At 39.0% G+C, this 14,205-nt stretch overlaps 1 protein-coding gene across 8 annotated transcripts in view; it reads left to right on the forward strand.

Moving 5' to 3' along the window:
- The window catches only part of LOC108295491 (utrophin), a 308,974-nt gene that overhangs the window by 132,860 nt on the left and 161,909 nt on the right, over positions 1 to 14,205 (forward strand). The window lies entirely within an intron of this gene.

Below are 14,205 nucleotides of genomic sequence, written 5' to 3' on the forward strand. Positions count from 1 at the left end.
CTAGGCTTAATAAATAAATGAATGACAATGACATAGACCTACACTGAATACGCCTAATTCCATATGTTCATAAACCACTTGGGGATGGTTGCATTGGAAGGACAAAGGAGTAGAGTTTAGGGCGGAGTGCAACATGGCACGAATTGTGCAATGTCCTTGATATCAGTACAGTGCATCAGGGCTTTTGCCGCATTATTCACAAAAATAAACAAATCCAACTATCGAGACTTCCCCTATTTGCCTGATTTCTTGGAGTTGTGCTGCAGTGATTGGTAAATAACCACTCGGACTTAATGCATATTATTTTTTTATTTACCCAATACAATTCTTCACATAGGATCTAACAGCTAAATTCACTGTGAAAGAAAATGAGACTTAAAAGCCAGCTTAATTTTTTTTTTTAATTGTACTTTAGGTTCTGGGGTACATGTGCAGATCATGCATAGGTACATACATGGCAAGGTGGTTTGCTGCTTCCATCCCCCATCACCTATATCTGGCATTTCTCGCCATGTTATCCCTCCTCAACCTCCCCTCTCCCTTCCCTCCCTTCCCTAGTCCCCCCCAACAGACTCAATTGTATGATGCTCCCCTCCCTGTGTCCATGTGTTCTCAGTGCTCAACACCCACCTATGAGTGAGAGCGTATGGTGTTTGATTTTCTGTTCTTGTGTCAGTTTGCTGAGAATGATGGTTTCCAGATTCATCCATGTCCCTACAAAGAACATGAACTCATCCTTTTTTGTGGCTGCATAGTATTCCATGGTGTATATGTGCCACATTTTCTTTATCCAGTCTATCGTTGATGGGCATTTGGGTTGGTTCCAGGTCTTTGCTATTGTAAACAGTGCTGCAATGAACATATGTGTGCATATGTCTTTATAAAAGATCGATTTATAATCCTTTGGGTATATACCCAGTAACAGGCTTCCTGGGTCAAATGGAATTTCTATTTCTAGATCTTTGAGGAAGTGCCACACTGTCTTCCACAGTGGTTGAACTAATTTACACTCTCACCCTCTTGATAAGGGATTTGGTAAATAACTTGAGAATATTGAGTAATATTGGTCTAAAACCATCTTTTGATTTGTAACTGTACATGAATATGCAGTAGCCAAGACAGTGCTCACTCTAAATATATATTCTTTTTGCTGCAAATTCTTGTTAACATATCATAGAGTATAAAGTGCTTTGGAATTCAAGTATCCTGAGAAGTCTTAGTGTAAATTATGGAGTTTGGATTTTTCAAAGTTATGAAGAACTCAGAAAAAGTGATTATCTAAAAAAAGCTAAAAATTAGGAAATTAAATGCTTATTCCTGGATATCCTGCTCGTTTATTTATGACCTCAGGCAAATTATTAGTCAATTTTTTCAGTTCACTTGGTCTACATTTCTATAGCCATAAAATACAATTCATCATTATTTTTTAAAGACTGTCTTTTTTTTTCTTTTTCTTTTTTTGAGACTGCAACCTCTGCCTCCTGGGTTCAAGAGATTCTCCTGCCTTAGCCTCCCGAGTACCTGGGACTACAGGTGCCTGCCACTGTGCGTGGCTGAGTTTTTTATTTTTAGTAGAGACAGGGTTATCTCCATAGTGGCCATGCTGATCTCAAATTTCTGACCTTGTGATCCACCAGCCTTGGACTCACAAACTGCTGGGATTACAGGCGTGAGCTACTGTGCCTGGCCACAATTGATCATTACTACCTGTCTTATATCATGAAGAAGTATTAAGGCATTGCTGTGAAATGTATAGGAGATAATAATTACTTAGGAATGAAAAATAAAAACCCTATCAGGTACCTCGAATTTGTGATAGCCTTGATCTATGCCATTCATTTAAACAGACAAGGGAAAAAGAATTGACTCATTAAGCCCACGTTCTTCTACTGTATAGCATGTACAACTTGAGTGTTGTGCCTCTTCTAAATTTCAGAGCCTCTGGTTTGTTAGCCAGCTGGTCTCCCAAGGGAGGCAGCAAAGGCCTTATTGCTTTGCTGTTGGGAAATTTGTTCTGACTTTGAGCTTGCATTTTCTTTGGCTGACTTTCAGAGCTGCTCATCCAGCAGAGCTGAAAACATACAAATTGCAGTTCTTTTATCAATTTGGTGAGACGGTTCTCTAAAGAGGCTTCACAAATAAAGGTTAGGCAGAAAATATGCAAACTTAAAAATGCTGAACTTGAGTTTGTGTCAATTTCTGCTTTTCTCTTTTCTAAGACACAGATGAGCCAAGTTTTCATGTAAGTTACAGTTCCACACTTGAAATTCAAATTAATAGAACGTAAGAGGGAAAGCTAGGAAGTATTTTTTATGGATTTCAATATGGAGAGCTATTAAGATGCTTTCCTTTAGGAGATAGTGAGACATTGCTTTTAGATACTGTTTTTCAACTGTTTTCATGTTGGAAGTTAATGATCACTAAAATAGGGAGTGGGAAAAGATGTGTAGGGAGATTTGTACAGCAGATGCAATAAAAGCAGGCCCAACCCTTTTCCACCTCCAGATGTTCAGTCTTGTCTTTAGTACTATAAAGAGGCTGACAGGCTTCCTGTGTGAAGATAAATACAACCTAAAGTAGAGGCTTAAACTTGAAGAGTTGAACATTGGGTCTGCCATTGGTTTATTTCATGAGTATACGTTTGGCAACTCAACTGGTTATTTTAGGACACATTCAAGTGGTTCTTTAAAAAGAAATGTGAATTTGTATCTATTCACTAATACCTCTAAAATGCAAACAATAAAATGTGCTCCATATTCTTAAACACCAGCTTCCAGATATACTTGGGCTATACTTATGCAAGCTGTGTTGTTTCTGCTGTTTGTTTTGTTTTTATTCAATTTGATTTTTTAAAATTTGATTTTTGTCTCAAAATTATACTTGCAAAATGAACTTCACCTTGGTTAAAACTAAAAGCAAGGGATTAAAATGAAAACTGTGAAGTATTATTTAATATGCTATGCTTTGTACATATTGAGTATTTAATAAAGGATTTTGATTCAGCCTATTGGTATTCATAATTGTGAAGCAAATTTGGTCGTCTTTGTAATTGATGATCAGTTTAGAATTGATCAGCTAAGAGGAAGTGACTTTTCACCCTTCACCGAAGAAGGAGTGAGCAGTATCACCTTCCTTGTGCTTTTCCATTTAGCCTTCTGTGGCCCCACCATCTCTGGCTTCAGAGATGGGCTCTGGTGGTACAGGGAAATGGGGGCATATGCCAGGATGGTCAGTAAGCCATCAAGAGCGGATTGCTGAGAGGTGGTTGTTGAGGAGAGAGAAGTTCTGTCTATAACACAAAGCAAGGAGACACTGGACCCATTTCCAGCTTTACCTGGCCTGGGAAGCGTTTAGCTGCAATCACCACAGGTAGCCATCCACCAGCCATGAGGGGAGTCAGACTTGGGGGGAAGCTGACATTTATTTTTTGTTATTATCTGTTGGAGAAGTAAAAAACCCTGCCAACACTGGAACCCCTGGGTAAACATAGAATACAGAGAAATGACAATTTACAATTATGTCTGGTTAAATGCATGCAGGCAATTGGCTAAAGACTACAAATTCTTCGCAGAATTTCACACAAATATGCAGTAAAGTGGGAGAAAGAACAATGAACATTTCTCTCTGTGAGAGACAACTAGATGTGCCTTGTGATGGTCTCTCGTCCACCTCCTGAACAACTGTGTTTAAGTGACCTTGGAAAACTGGAGACTGGATTTATCTATTTCCTGACCAAAAAATTGGGTCTATTTTGTTTTAAGGAGATGCCCTAAGGGAAGGGAAGGAGCAGTGTAGCTGCTTCTTTTTTATATGTATTGAACAAAGGAAATTTGGTTTTATTTACCTTTACATTATCAATATCAGTGCCATTACCAGCACCTCATCCTAGTTCCATGGAAGCCTGTCTTTTGAGGGACTACGTTCTTCAAACGTTTCTACTGTATTGCCAGTTGTGTATATGTAGAATAAGCTGTATTGTTTCCTGAGTTGGCCTTCAGACCTTGCCTGGTATGCATATGGAGTAGAGCTATTTATTTATTTACTTTATTTCCATAGGCTTTTGGGGAAACAGGTGGTGTTTGGTTACATGAGTATGTTTTTTAGTGGTGACTGAGTGAGATTTTGTTGCACCCATCACCCAAGCAGTATACATTGTACCAAATTTTAGAATTGTATCCCTCACCCCACTCCCACCCTCCCCCATCACCCCCTGGTCCCCAAAGTCCATTGTGTTATATGCTTTTGCATCCTCACAGCTTAGTTCCCACTTATGAGTCAGAACATATGATGTTTGGCTGGCCATTTCTGAATCACTTCACTTTGAATAATGGTCTCCAATTTCATCCAGCTTGCTGCAAATGGCATTATTTCATTCCTTTTTATGGCTGAATAGTATTCCATGGCACATATACATACCGCAATTTCTTTCTTCATTCATTGATTGATGGGCATTTGGGGGTTTCATAATTTTGCAATTGCAGACTGTTCTGCTATAAACACATGTGTGCAAGTGTCTTTTTCATGTAATGACTTCTTTTCCTCTGGGTAGATACCCATGGGGGATTATTGCTGGATTAAATGGTAGTTCTACTTTTAGTTCTTTAAGGAAGCTCCACACTGTATTCCATAGTGGTTGTACTATTTCACATTTCTACCAGTAGTGTAGAAGTGTTCCCTTTTCACTCGATCCTTGGCAACATCTATTGTTTTTTGATTTTTCGATTACAGCCATTCATACAGGTGTATGAAACCACATCATGGTTTTGATTTGCATTTCCCTAACCATTAGTGATGTTGAGCATTTTTTTTTTCATATTCTTGTTGGCCATTTGTATATCTTCTCTTGAGAATTATTTATTCATGTCCTGAGCCCATTTTTTATGGGATTGTTTTCTTTTATTTTCTTGTTAATTTGGAGTTAGAGCTTATTCAGCCTCCAGACTTTACCTGATTGTTTGTCCATGGAGTATGCTAGCGGCCCCTGCCTCTGGCCACCAGGTATCTGAGCCCCACATCTGGTTCCTTATCATCCCAGTTTTTATTATCACTATACCAGTAACTTACCAAAATCAAGGTGAGCATTCTGTTATGAGTCTGTGTGACTTGTGATTCCCTGAAAGATATTATTTGGCTTAGCATGTGTTTCACAGTATTTTGTAGTTCTGAAGGTAGGTGCACATTTACTGATTTGGAGTGTTCACTGCACATTTACAGTAAACACTGTAAATCATTGCTCTATAGTTAATGTAGCATACTCTGTGATGACCTGCACCATCTGTTTCTCTCGTCTCTGTCTCTCTCTTCTGCTTCTCTCCCTCCCTCCTTCCTAGCAAGCTTCTAAATGGAATCTTTTTCAGTTCTTAAGAACTTATGCTGACCACTCAGAAATCTTAAAGAGGATGGCTGTGAGATCTGGACTCACTAATTGTTTAAGTGGCTGATGCACATTTTGCTGGTTTTCCATTGTGGAGGTATGGAAGGAACTCATTAGGCATTATTTTAATGTTCTCATTTTGCTTTCAGTCTTCTCTGTGGAAAGCAATGCTGTGTTTGTTCTTTCACCATGGAGTTGAATCATAAAAGTAAATAATATACAGTTTTCATTTCATTAAGCTACACATTTTATAATTAAGATGAACCTTATTTTATCATTTTGCTTAATCTTGATTAGAGACAGCATTCTTTTAAAAACGTCTATTATTTATTTTATGCAACAATACATAAAATTTGTAAAAATTAAATAATAGAGTAAATCCAAAGAGAATTTTTCAAACTACTTTTTTTTTTGAGACGGAGCTTCACTCTTATTACCCAGGCTGGAGTGCAATGGCGTGATCTCGGCTCACCGCAACCTCCGCCTCCCGGGTTCAGGCAATTCTCCTGTTTCAGCCTCCTGAGTAGCTGGGATTACAGGCATGCGCCACCATGCCCAGCTGATTTTTTTGTATTTTTAGTAGAGACGGGGTTTCACCATGTTGACCAGGATGGTCTCGATCTCTTGACCTCGTGATCCACCTGCCTCGGCCTCCCAAAGTGCTGGGATTACAGGCTTGAGCCACCGTCAAACTACTTTTAATTCCACCACCAGAGGAAAAGTATAGCATTTTGTTGTATAATGCTTTAAAAATGTATTCTCATATAAATATATTAAGACGATGTTAACTAAGATGATGTTGTACATAGTACTCACTGATGTATTATTGATTATTAAGAAATTGATGAATTACAAGAATGTAAAAGGGTGCTACATTTGTGTCAGTGTTGAGATTGGAGTTCATAAGTTAAAGATTTTAATTTGAAAGACTGAGAATTATTGAATTAAATTATCTCTTTTTGAATTTTTAAATTAACTAACTTCTTGCAAAAAACAGATGAATGGAGGGAGAGAGAGAGAGATCAGAAAATTTACAATGTTACCAGATGCTGGAGCATCATATTTGAACTATTAGGGGCATCAGATTAATCTTAGTTTAATCTGAGGGGAGTGTGAATATATTATGGTATATACACTATGTATGTACACACACAAACACACACATAGACACACAATACACAGTGGGACTAGTAATTGAATTAAATAGAGTGTCTCAAAACCTGTTTTGAAAACAGGGTGTAAATAAATAATAGAATAGTCAGTGTCAAAGGGCTCCAATTTGTTGTTTTTTGTAAGATGACACTCATTAGACATGTTGCTTCTGAAAGCATTTAAAACGTATTATCTTCCCACTCTTTTTATTATATGCAGTTACAACTTGATTGTTTATGATGGGTTTAGGTAAGTCATAGGACAGATTCTGTCTCCCTGCTATATCTGTTACTTTGTATAATTTTGGCAGTACCAAGCTAGATTTGTAAATCCATCTTAACACATTAGCCATGTTATGTTAGCACTGTTTTTGTTTAAATCTACAGTTATGTAGATAAGGATATTTTGGTCAATGATAGACCACGTATATGATGGTGGTCCCAGAAGATGATAATGAAGCTGAAAAAATCCCATAGCTTAGTGATGCTGTAACTGTCATAAGGGCATAGCACAATGCCATTTACTCAGGTGTCTGTTTTCATGCTGCTAATAAAGACATACCTGAGACTGGGTAACTTATAAAGGAACAAGCTTTAATTGATCCACGGTTCCACATGGCTGGGGAGGCCATGGTGAAAAGCAAAGGAGGAGCAAAGTCACGTCTTGCATGGTGGCAGGTGAGAGAGAGCATGTGCAGGGAATTCTCCTTTCTAAAACCATCAGATCTCATGAAACTTACTGTCATGAGAAGAGCGCAGGAAAGATCTGCCTTCATGATTCAATTATCTCCCACTGGGCCCCTCCCATGACATGTGGGAAGTATAGGAGCTATAATTTGAGATTTGGGTGGTGACACAGCCAAACCATATCATCAGGTATTTGTGGTGATGCTGTTGTAAACAAACCTACTGTGGTGCCAGTTGTAGAAATGTCTAGCACATTGAATTACATACCTTACACAATACTTGATAACTGACAACTATGTTACTGGTTTATGTATTTATTATAATTTTATCATTATTTCATTTATTTATTTATTTTGAGACAGAGTCTTCCTCTGGAGCCCAGGCTAAAGTGCAGTGGTGCAATCTTGGCTCACTGCAACCTCTACCTCCCGTCTTCAAGCTGTTCTTCTGCCTCAGCTTCCTGAGTAGCTGGGATTACAGGCATGTGCCACCATGCCTGGATAATTTTGGTATTTTTAGTAGAGACAGGATTTTACCATATTGGCCAGGCTGGTCATGAACTCCTGACCTCAAGTGATTCATCTGCCTCAGCTTCTCAAAGTGCTGGGATTGCAGGCTTAAGCCACCACACCCAGCCTAAAAATCTTTTATATCATATTTTTACTGTACCTTTTCTGTGTTTAGGTACACAGATACTTACTGTGTATTACAGTTGCCTGTAGTATTCAGTACAGTAGCATGTTGTATAGTTTTATAGCCTAGGAGTGATAGGCTATACCATCTAGCCTAGGTATGTCATAGGCTGTGCCATCTTGGTTTGTGTAAGTATACTCTATGATGTTTGCACAATAATGAAATCACCTAAGGACACATTTCTCTGGGTGTGCCCCTGTCCTTAAGTGACTTGACTGTATTTCGAATCTGAGTGCCATGAAGTCAAGGGCTGTTTTCACCAGTCCTGGTTTTCCCATACTGTATGACAGAAAGTAGGTATTGATCAGTCTCCCTCCTGGAAAGTCCAAGGCCCAATTCTGCTTCTGATTTGTTGTTGTTACAAAGAATTCAAATTTTACTCTTTTAAGAACTCCAAACTATACCTCCTAAATCTTACTTTCTTATTCAAGTTTTTATAGATTTTTTTTTTCTGTGACTACTGTTGCTGAAAAACATGATCTGTGATAGAAATATTAATAATTGTGTTTTGGGAGTATTGAAGAAGGGTAAGAATAATACAATATCAGATCAGAGAGAGGGCGGGGCCATATCTCACAAGATCTTTTATTTGGAGTTTGGATTGGATTTGCGTATAATGGGGGCTCATTAGGATAAATCAGGGAAATGACATAATGTGGTCTGCGCATTAATATTGGAATTGTTCTGGCTCTTATGTAGAAGCAGAGATATCAGTTGGCCGGTGCTGGAGTTCAGGCAATAGAAAACGGCAGTTTGGGCTAGAGTTGACACAATGACCATGGTGAGAAGTGGTCCACGTTTGGGATGTGTTTTTGGAAGTGGCAGGACAAGGCTTTAGAGGTAGTGAATAAGTGAAAGGAAACGAATTCAGGAATGACTCCTTTGTTTTTCGCCTGAGCAAGAGTCATGATTCTTGATATACGATACATTTGCAATTAATCATATTCTGTAGTCTGGGTGTGGTTGTGTGTGTGTGTGTGTGTGTGTGTGTGCGCGTGCGCATATTTGTATGTGGCCTTTCTCCAGAGTTAACCAGTTCCTTAAGGCACTCATCTTTGATCAATCCTATATCTTACCTATATGTGGTCATGATCTATGCAGAAATTGCTCCTCAGTCACCCTCTGACCTGGTGTGCCTGTAGACAAGATCCATTTGTCTAGCACAGTGTTTTAGGAAATTACAGTCATCAGGAGATCATACATATAAATTCAGATCTCCACCTTCTTTTGAAAATGGAGAAATTCTGCCCACAGTGAACCTGAATTTCCATATGGCCACCCTTGACTAGAATTGAGCGGGAGCTGGCCCTTGAGCCTGCAGAGCCAGCTGATTCTCCAGGTGTGCCTGAGGCTCGTCAGCTTGGCTTCCCTCAAATGTGTCACCACTGCAGTTGATTGCAGCTGCTGCCTCCTGGCTTCTCCTCATGCATTGTGATGACCACTTGCCTTTGTACTCTAACTTTTTTTTTTTTTTTTGAGACAGAGTCTCGCTGTTGCCCAGGCTGGAGTTCAATGGCACAATCTTGGCTCATTGCAGCCTCTGCCTCCCAGGTTCAAGAAATTCTCCTGCCTCAGCCTCCCGAGTAGCTGGGATTACAGGTGTACACCACCACACCGTGCTATTTTTTTGTGATTTTAGTAGAGATGGGATTTCATCATGATAGCCAGGATGGTCTCTATCTTCTGACCTCGTGATCTTCCCGTCTCAGCCTCCTAAAGTGCTGGGATGACATGTGTGAGCCACCATGCCTGGCTTGTGCTCTAGTGTTTAAAAATCCAGCAGCACTAGTATCCCAGCTGCAAGTATGAATGCTGGTCCCTTTTGTCAAAATGGTGACGATAGAGGGAGATGAGGCTTGGCGACACTGAAAGCTGGCCATTCCAGGGCTGTAGTGTCTGTCATCTAGAGTCATATCATGTTGTCGTTTAATTTTTAAAAAGTTTAATGTGACTGAAGGCTTATATACCCTTCAAGTTCAAGACTGTTCATTTTATACCATTTTGTATTTATTGGAAAACTATGGAAACCCTCTTGTGAATAAGGAGAATGACCTGAACTTGGCATTTCTGCAGGGCTAAGCACAAAGGAGGTATTCACTAAATTTTTTGTCCAAATGCATAATTCAACTGTATTCTCTTTGTCAGAGAAATCTCTGCAAATGAATCTTTGCAGAGATTTCAAAATCAAAATAAGAGGTTAACTGTCAGGATGAATCAGTTTTTATTTTTATTCAAAGATGACTTCTGACATTTCCAAGCTGTTTCCCAGCGTGGATCCCAAGTTTACAGTTTGTGATACCAAAGCACCAGACATGCTTTTTAAAGCGGTGAACTAGGAAAAGATAGTCTGCATTTCGAATTCATCAAAATGTAGTATATATCTTGTTTCTCTCTTTGGGAAGCCACTAAATATATCCCACCCACCCCAGTCATTAAATATTTTTTCCTTGTATGTCCCAGTCCAGTGATGAAATATTTTCTCTCCTGTATGTCCCAGTCCTATGCCTGCATAATTTTAGTAGCAGTACATCACAGATGTTGAGAACATCGATTTAGAGCCAGATTTGGTGATATCCGATCCTGGTTCTGCCTCTCACTTAAGTCACCTCCACATTAGATTTTTCACCTGTAGAATGAAGAAGATGATGCTATTTATCTTGAAATACTATAAGGACACAAATAATATATCTAAATACTATAACTAAATTTTTATAAATCTCTTAAAACATATTTGATACATAGTAAATGCTTGCCCTCATTATGTCTAAGAATAGCTCATGTTTCTACTGCCTGTTTCCCTATGGCCCATGAGCTAAGAATGTTTTTTACATTTTTAGGTGGTTGCAAAAAGTCAGAAGAGTAATATTTTTTGACATGGGGAGATAACATGAAATTCAAATTTTAGTGTCTATGAATAAAGCTTTATTGAAAGATAGACATTCCAGTTGGTTTATGTATTGTCCATGGCTGCTTTCACTTTACAACAAAAAGTAGTTAATTGTTTTTGAATGAGATATGTTCCTGCAGGTATCATGTGACATATAAATGAAACCTGAGATTTGTGAGCTCTTTCTCTGTGAATTGACACTATCATGTTCTGATATTCAGGGCCTGCTTTTGCCTTCCTGCCTGAGATGAGGAAGTGTCTGAGTTCTTTCAGATATTGTTGATATTTTATTACACTTTTCTGACAATGGAAAACACTAAAGTTATGCTTGTGATATAAATAGTGACATCAACCATTTAATGAACATCTGTCATCTTAGCTTTTATCAGGTAAACAAATAGATGCAGAAAGGCCAAGTAACTTGCCCAAAATTCTGTGGCCAATAAGAGGCCTCTTGTTTACAGGTGAGGTCATTGATGGACATCAATAATTATTTATAATATGAATAAATATTTATATTTTATTTATTTTACATTACGCTTTTTTTTTTTTTTTTTGAGACGGAGTCTTGTAGTGTTGCCCAGGCTGGAGTGCAGTAGCATGATCTTGGCTCACTGCAGCCTCCGTCTCCTGGATTCAAGTGATTCTGCTGCCTCAGTCCCCAGTAACTGGGATTACAGGTGCCCGCCACCACACCTGGCCAAGTTTTGTATTTTTAGTAGAGATGGGGTTTCGCCATGTTGGCCAGGCTGGTCTCGAGTTCCTAATCTCAAGTGATCTGCCCGCCTTGGCCTCCCAAAGTGCTGGGTTTGCAGGTGTGAGCTACCGTGCCCAGTGAGCTGCTTTATATTATATTATTTTTTTGGAAAGCGGATAGTGGATTTGAGAGGGGTTACAGGCTGCCTAGGTGTTTTATTAGCTGCCCTTGCCATTATCAGTATTTTCTAAGATCCTTTCTGTGCCTAGATAACCTCATTTCTCCCATGCGCTTTACCTATATGATGTATTTTTGCTATGCCTAAGACCTGAAAGTGAATCTGGTTATTTGTTGGCTATTTTGCTGAACTATACTTCTGGTTGGGTGGAGGCGGAGGGTTAGAGGTAGGCAAGTGATGAAGGCCACTTCTGCCCATTGCTTATGCTGACCGTGGGTGGCAAGTCCTCAGTATGTGGAAAATTTCTCCTTGCTCAACTTTCTAAAGTTCTGCCTCTGGAAAGTGACTCCTGCATCTTGCACATCTCTGTGTTACTTTGATTGATGGAGATAATTTCTTTGTTCCTGAATCCATGGCTGCCTTTGAAAAAGGCAGTTGGGAATAGAAAAGCAGCTTTGTTTCAGATATGAATAAGTAACAGTGTATTCTTTGGTGAAAACTTTACTGCACTTTCCCTTATCTAGACTATATGAACAATGAAAAAGGCACATGCTAAAAATTATTAGTTGACTATACCTAATAGTTATTTTAAAACAGATAATGGGAGGGAGGGGAACAGGGGCTGAAAAACTGCCTGTTGGCTACTATGTTCACTACTTGGGCAATGGGATCATTTGAGACTCAAACCTCAGCGTCACACAACATATACATGTAACAAACCTGCATATGATCTCCGTGAATCTAAATTTTTTAAAAGGTAAGTACATTATGCCTTGTGAAAAACTAATTAAAGTCTATTTCAAGGGTCAACTCCTGCCTGAAACCTTTGCTGACACCCTGGCTTGCAGTGGTCTTGGGATCTCTCTGCCTCTCCTCTGTGCTCCTATAGCACTGGTACACTTCTGTATTATAGCCCTTACATACTGCGCTGTAATTACTGTGTTCTAAAAAAGACTATCTCTTCCACCAAATGGTAAGGTGTTGAGTATGCAAAACATATGGAATCTTTATTCATCTTTGTAATTCAGGTCCCTGCGGCAGGCATTTGCGCGCGCACACACACACACACACACACACACACACACTCAATAAAAACAGATAAGGAATTGAGAGGAAGGAAGGAGTAATGCCAAATTTTAGGAAACTCCAGAATGGCTCCTTCTTCCCCTTCCTCCATTTCAAACTCAGAGTAAAGTTTTACTTCATGTGAATGATATATATGTGTGTGTGTGTGTGTGTGTGTGTGTGTACACACACATACATGTACACATATTTATTTTATTTATTTGTTTTTTTGAGGTGGAGTCTTGCTCTATCACCTAGGCTGGATCGCAGTGGCACAATCTCAGATCACTGCAACCTCTGCCTCCTGAGTTCAAGCAATTCTCCTGCTTCAGCCTCCCAAGTAGCTGGGATTACAGGCGTGTGCCACCATGCCTGGCTAATTTTTTTATTTTTAGTAGAGACAGGGTTTCATTGTGTTATCTAGGATGGTCTCGATCTCTTGATCTTGTGATCCGCCTGCCTCAGCCTCCCAAAGTGCTAGGATTACAAGTGTGAGCCGCTGCGCCTGGCTGATATGTATACATTTTAAAAAATGAGAAATGAAGAAGATAAAAGAAGTATTGGTTATAAAATATCTATTATTGACAGAAAGTGAGACTATTAACCTCTGTGGAGACTTTATTTTACAAGGAAGTCATTTGATACAAGATAATACAACATTAATTAAATATTACATTGTGCTGTACAGTTCTCAGGGCATTTTCCTATAATATTCTTTACAGTGATTTTTGATTTAAAAGCTTAGGCAGCTGAGCCAGGTTCACCAGGTAGTTAATGGTTAAACTGGGCTCAAAAGCTGAGGCTTCCTGATTTTCTAGGTAGCGATCGCTCCATAGCAAAACAGCCCATCGTGTCACGGACAGGCAAGGATCTGCCAAACTTCCAGTGAATGGAGTGGGATTTTCTGGCATCAGACACTAGAGCAGGATTATCTCTGGGAGTTAATGCTATTTATCAGGGACAAGCATTCTGGAATTCTATAAGCTTTATCAGTCAAAATCTTGAACTGGTACTAGACTTAAACACAGAAGGTATTTAATGATTAAGCCAAAAGTGCCTGAAGTGTTAAGAAATTAATAACCAGAAATACAGGCTGAACACCTCAGCCCTGAAACTGATGACCAAATCACCTGCTCCCTTAGTGGAAATGCCGCCAGACATTGTCATACCGTGATGTGAGATGCAGTGATGAAGTGACAATCCTCATACTTTTAGTTGGCCTCTGCTCCTGGATGTTGTAGGCTCATTTGCATTTTTAATGCATCTCTTTGTCATTGCTTTTTCAGGAACCTATACCATACTCAAGGCCTATTAATTTTTTGTTGTTGTTCATTGTTCTTTCTTCCACTTTACTATGTGTTTGTGTGAAATTCTGTCTAGACTTTATAGTTTTTTTTTTTTTTTTTTTTTCCACTTTACTATGTGTTTGTGTGAAATTCTGTCTAGACTTTATAGTTTTTTTTTTTTTTTTTT

This window comes from Cebus imitator, unplaced genomic scaffold, assembly GCF_001604975.1.
Source record: "Cebus imitator isolate Cc_AM_T3 unplaced genomic scaffold, Cebus_imitator-1.0 Scaffold642, whole genome shotgun sequence".
NCBI classification, from domain to species: domain Eukaryota; kingdom Metazoa; phylum Chordata; class Mammalia; order Primates; family Cebidae; genus Cebus; species Cebus imitator.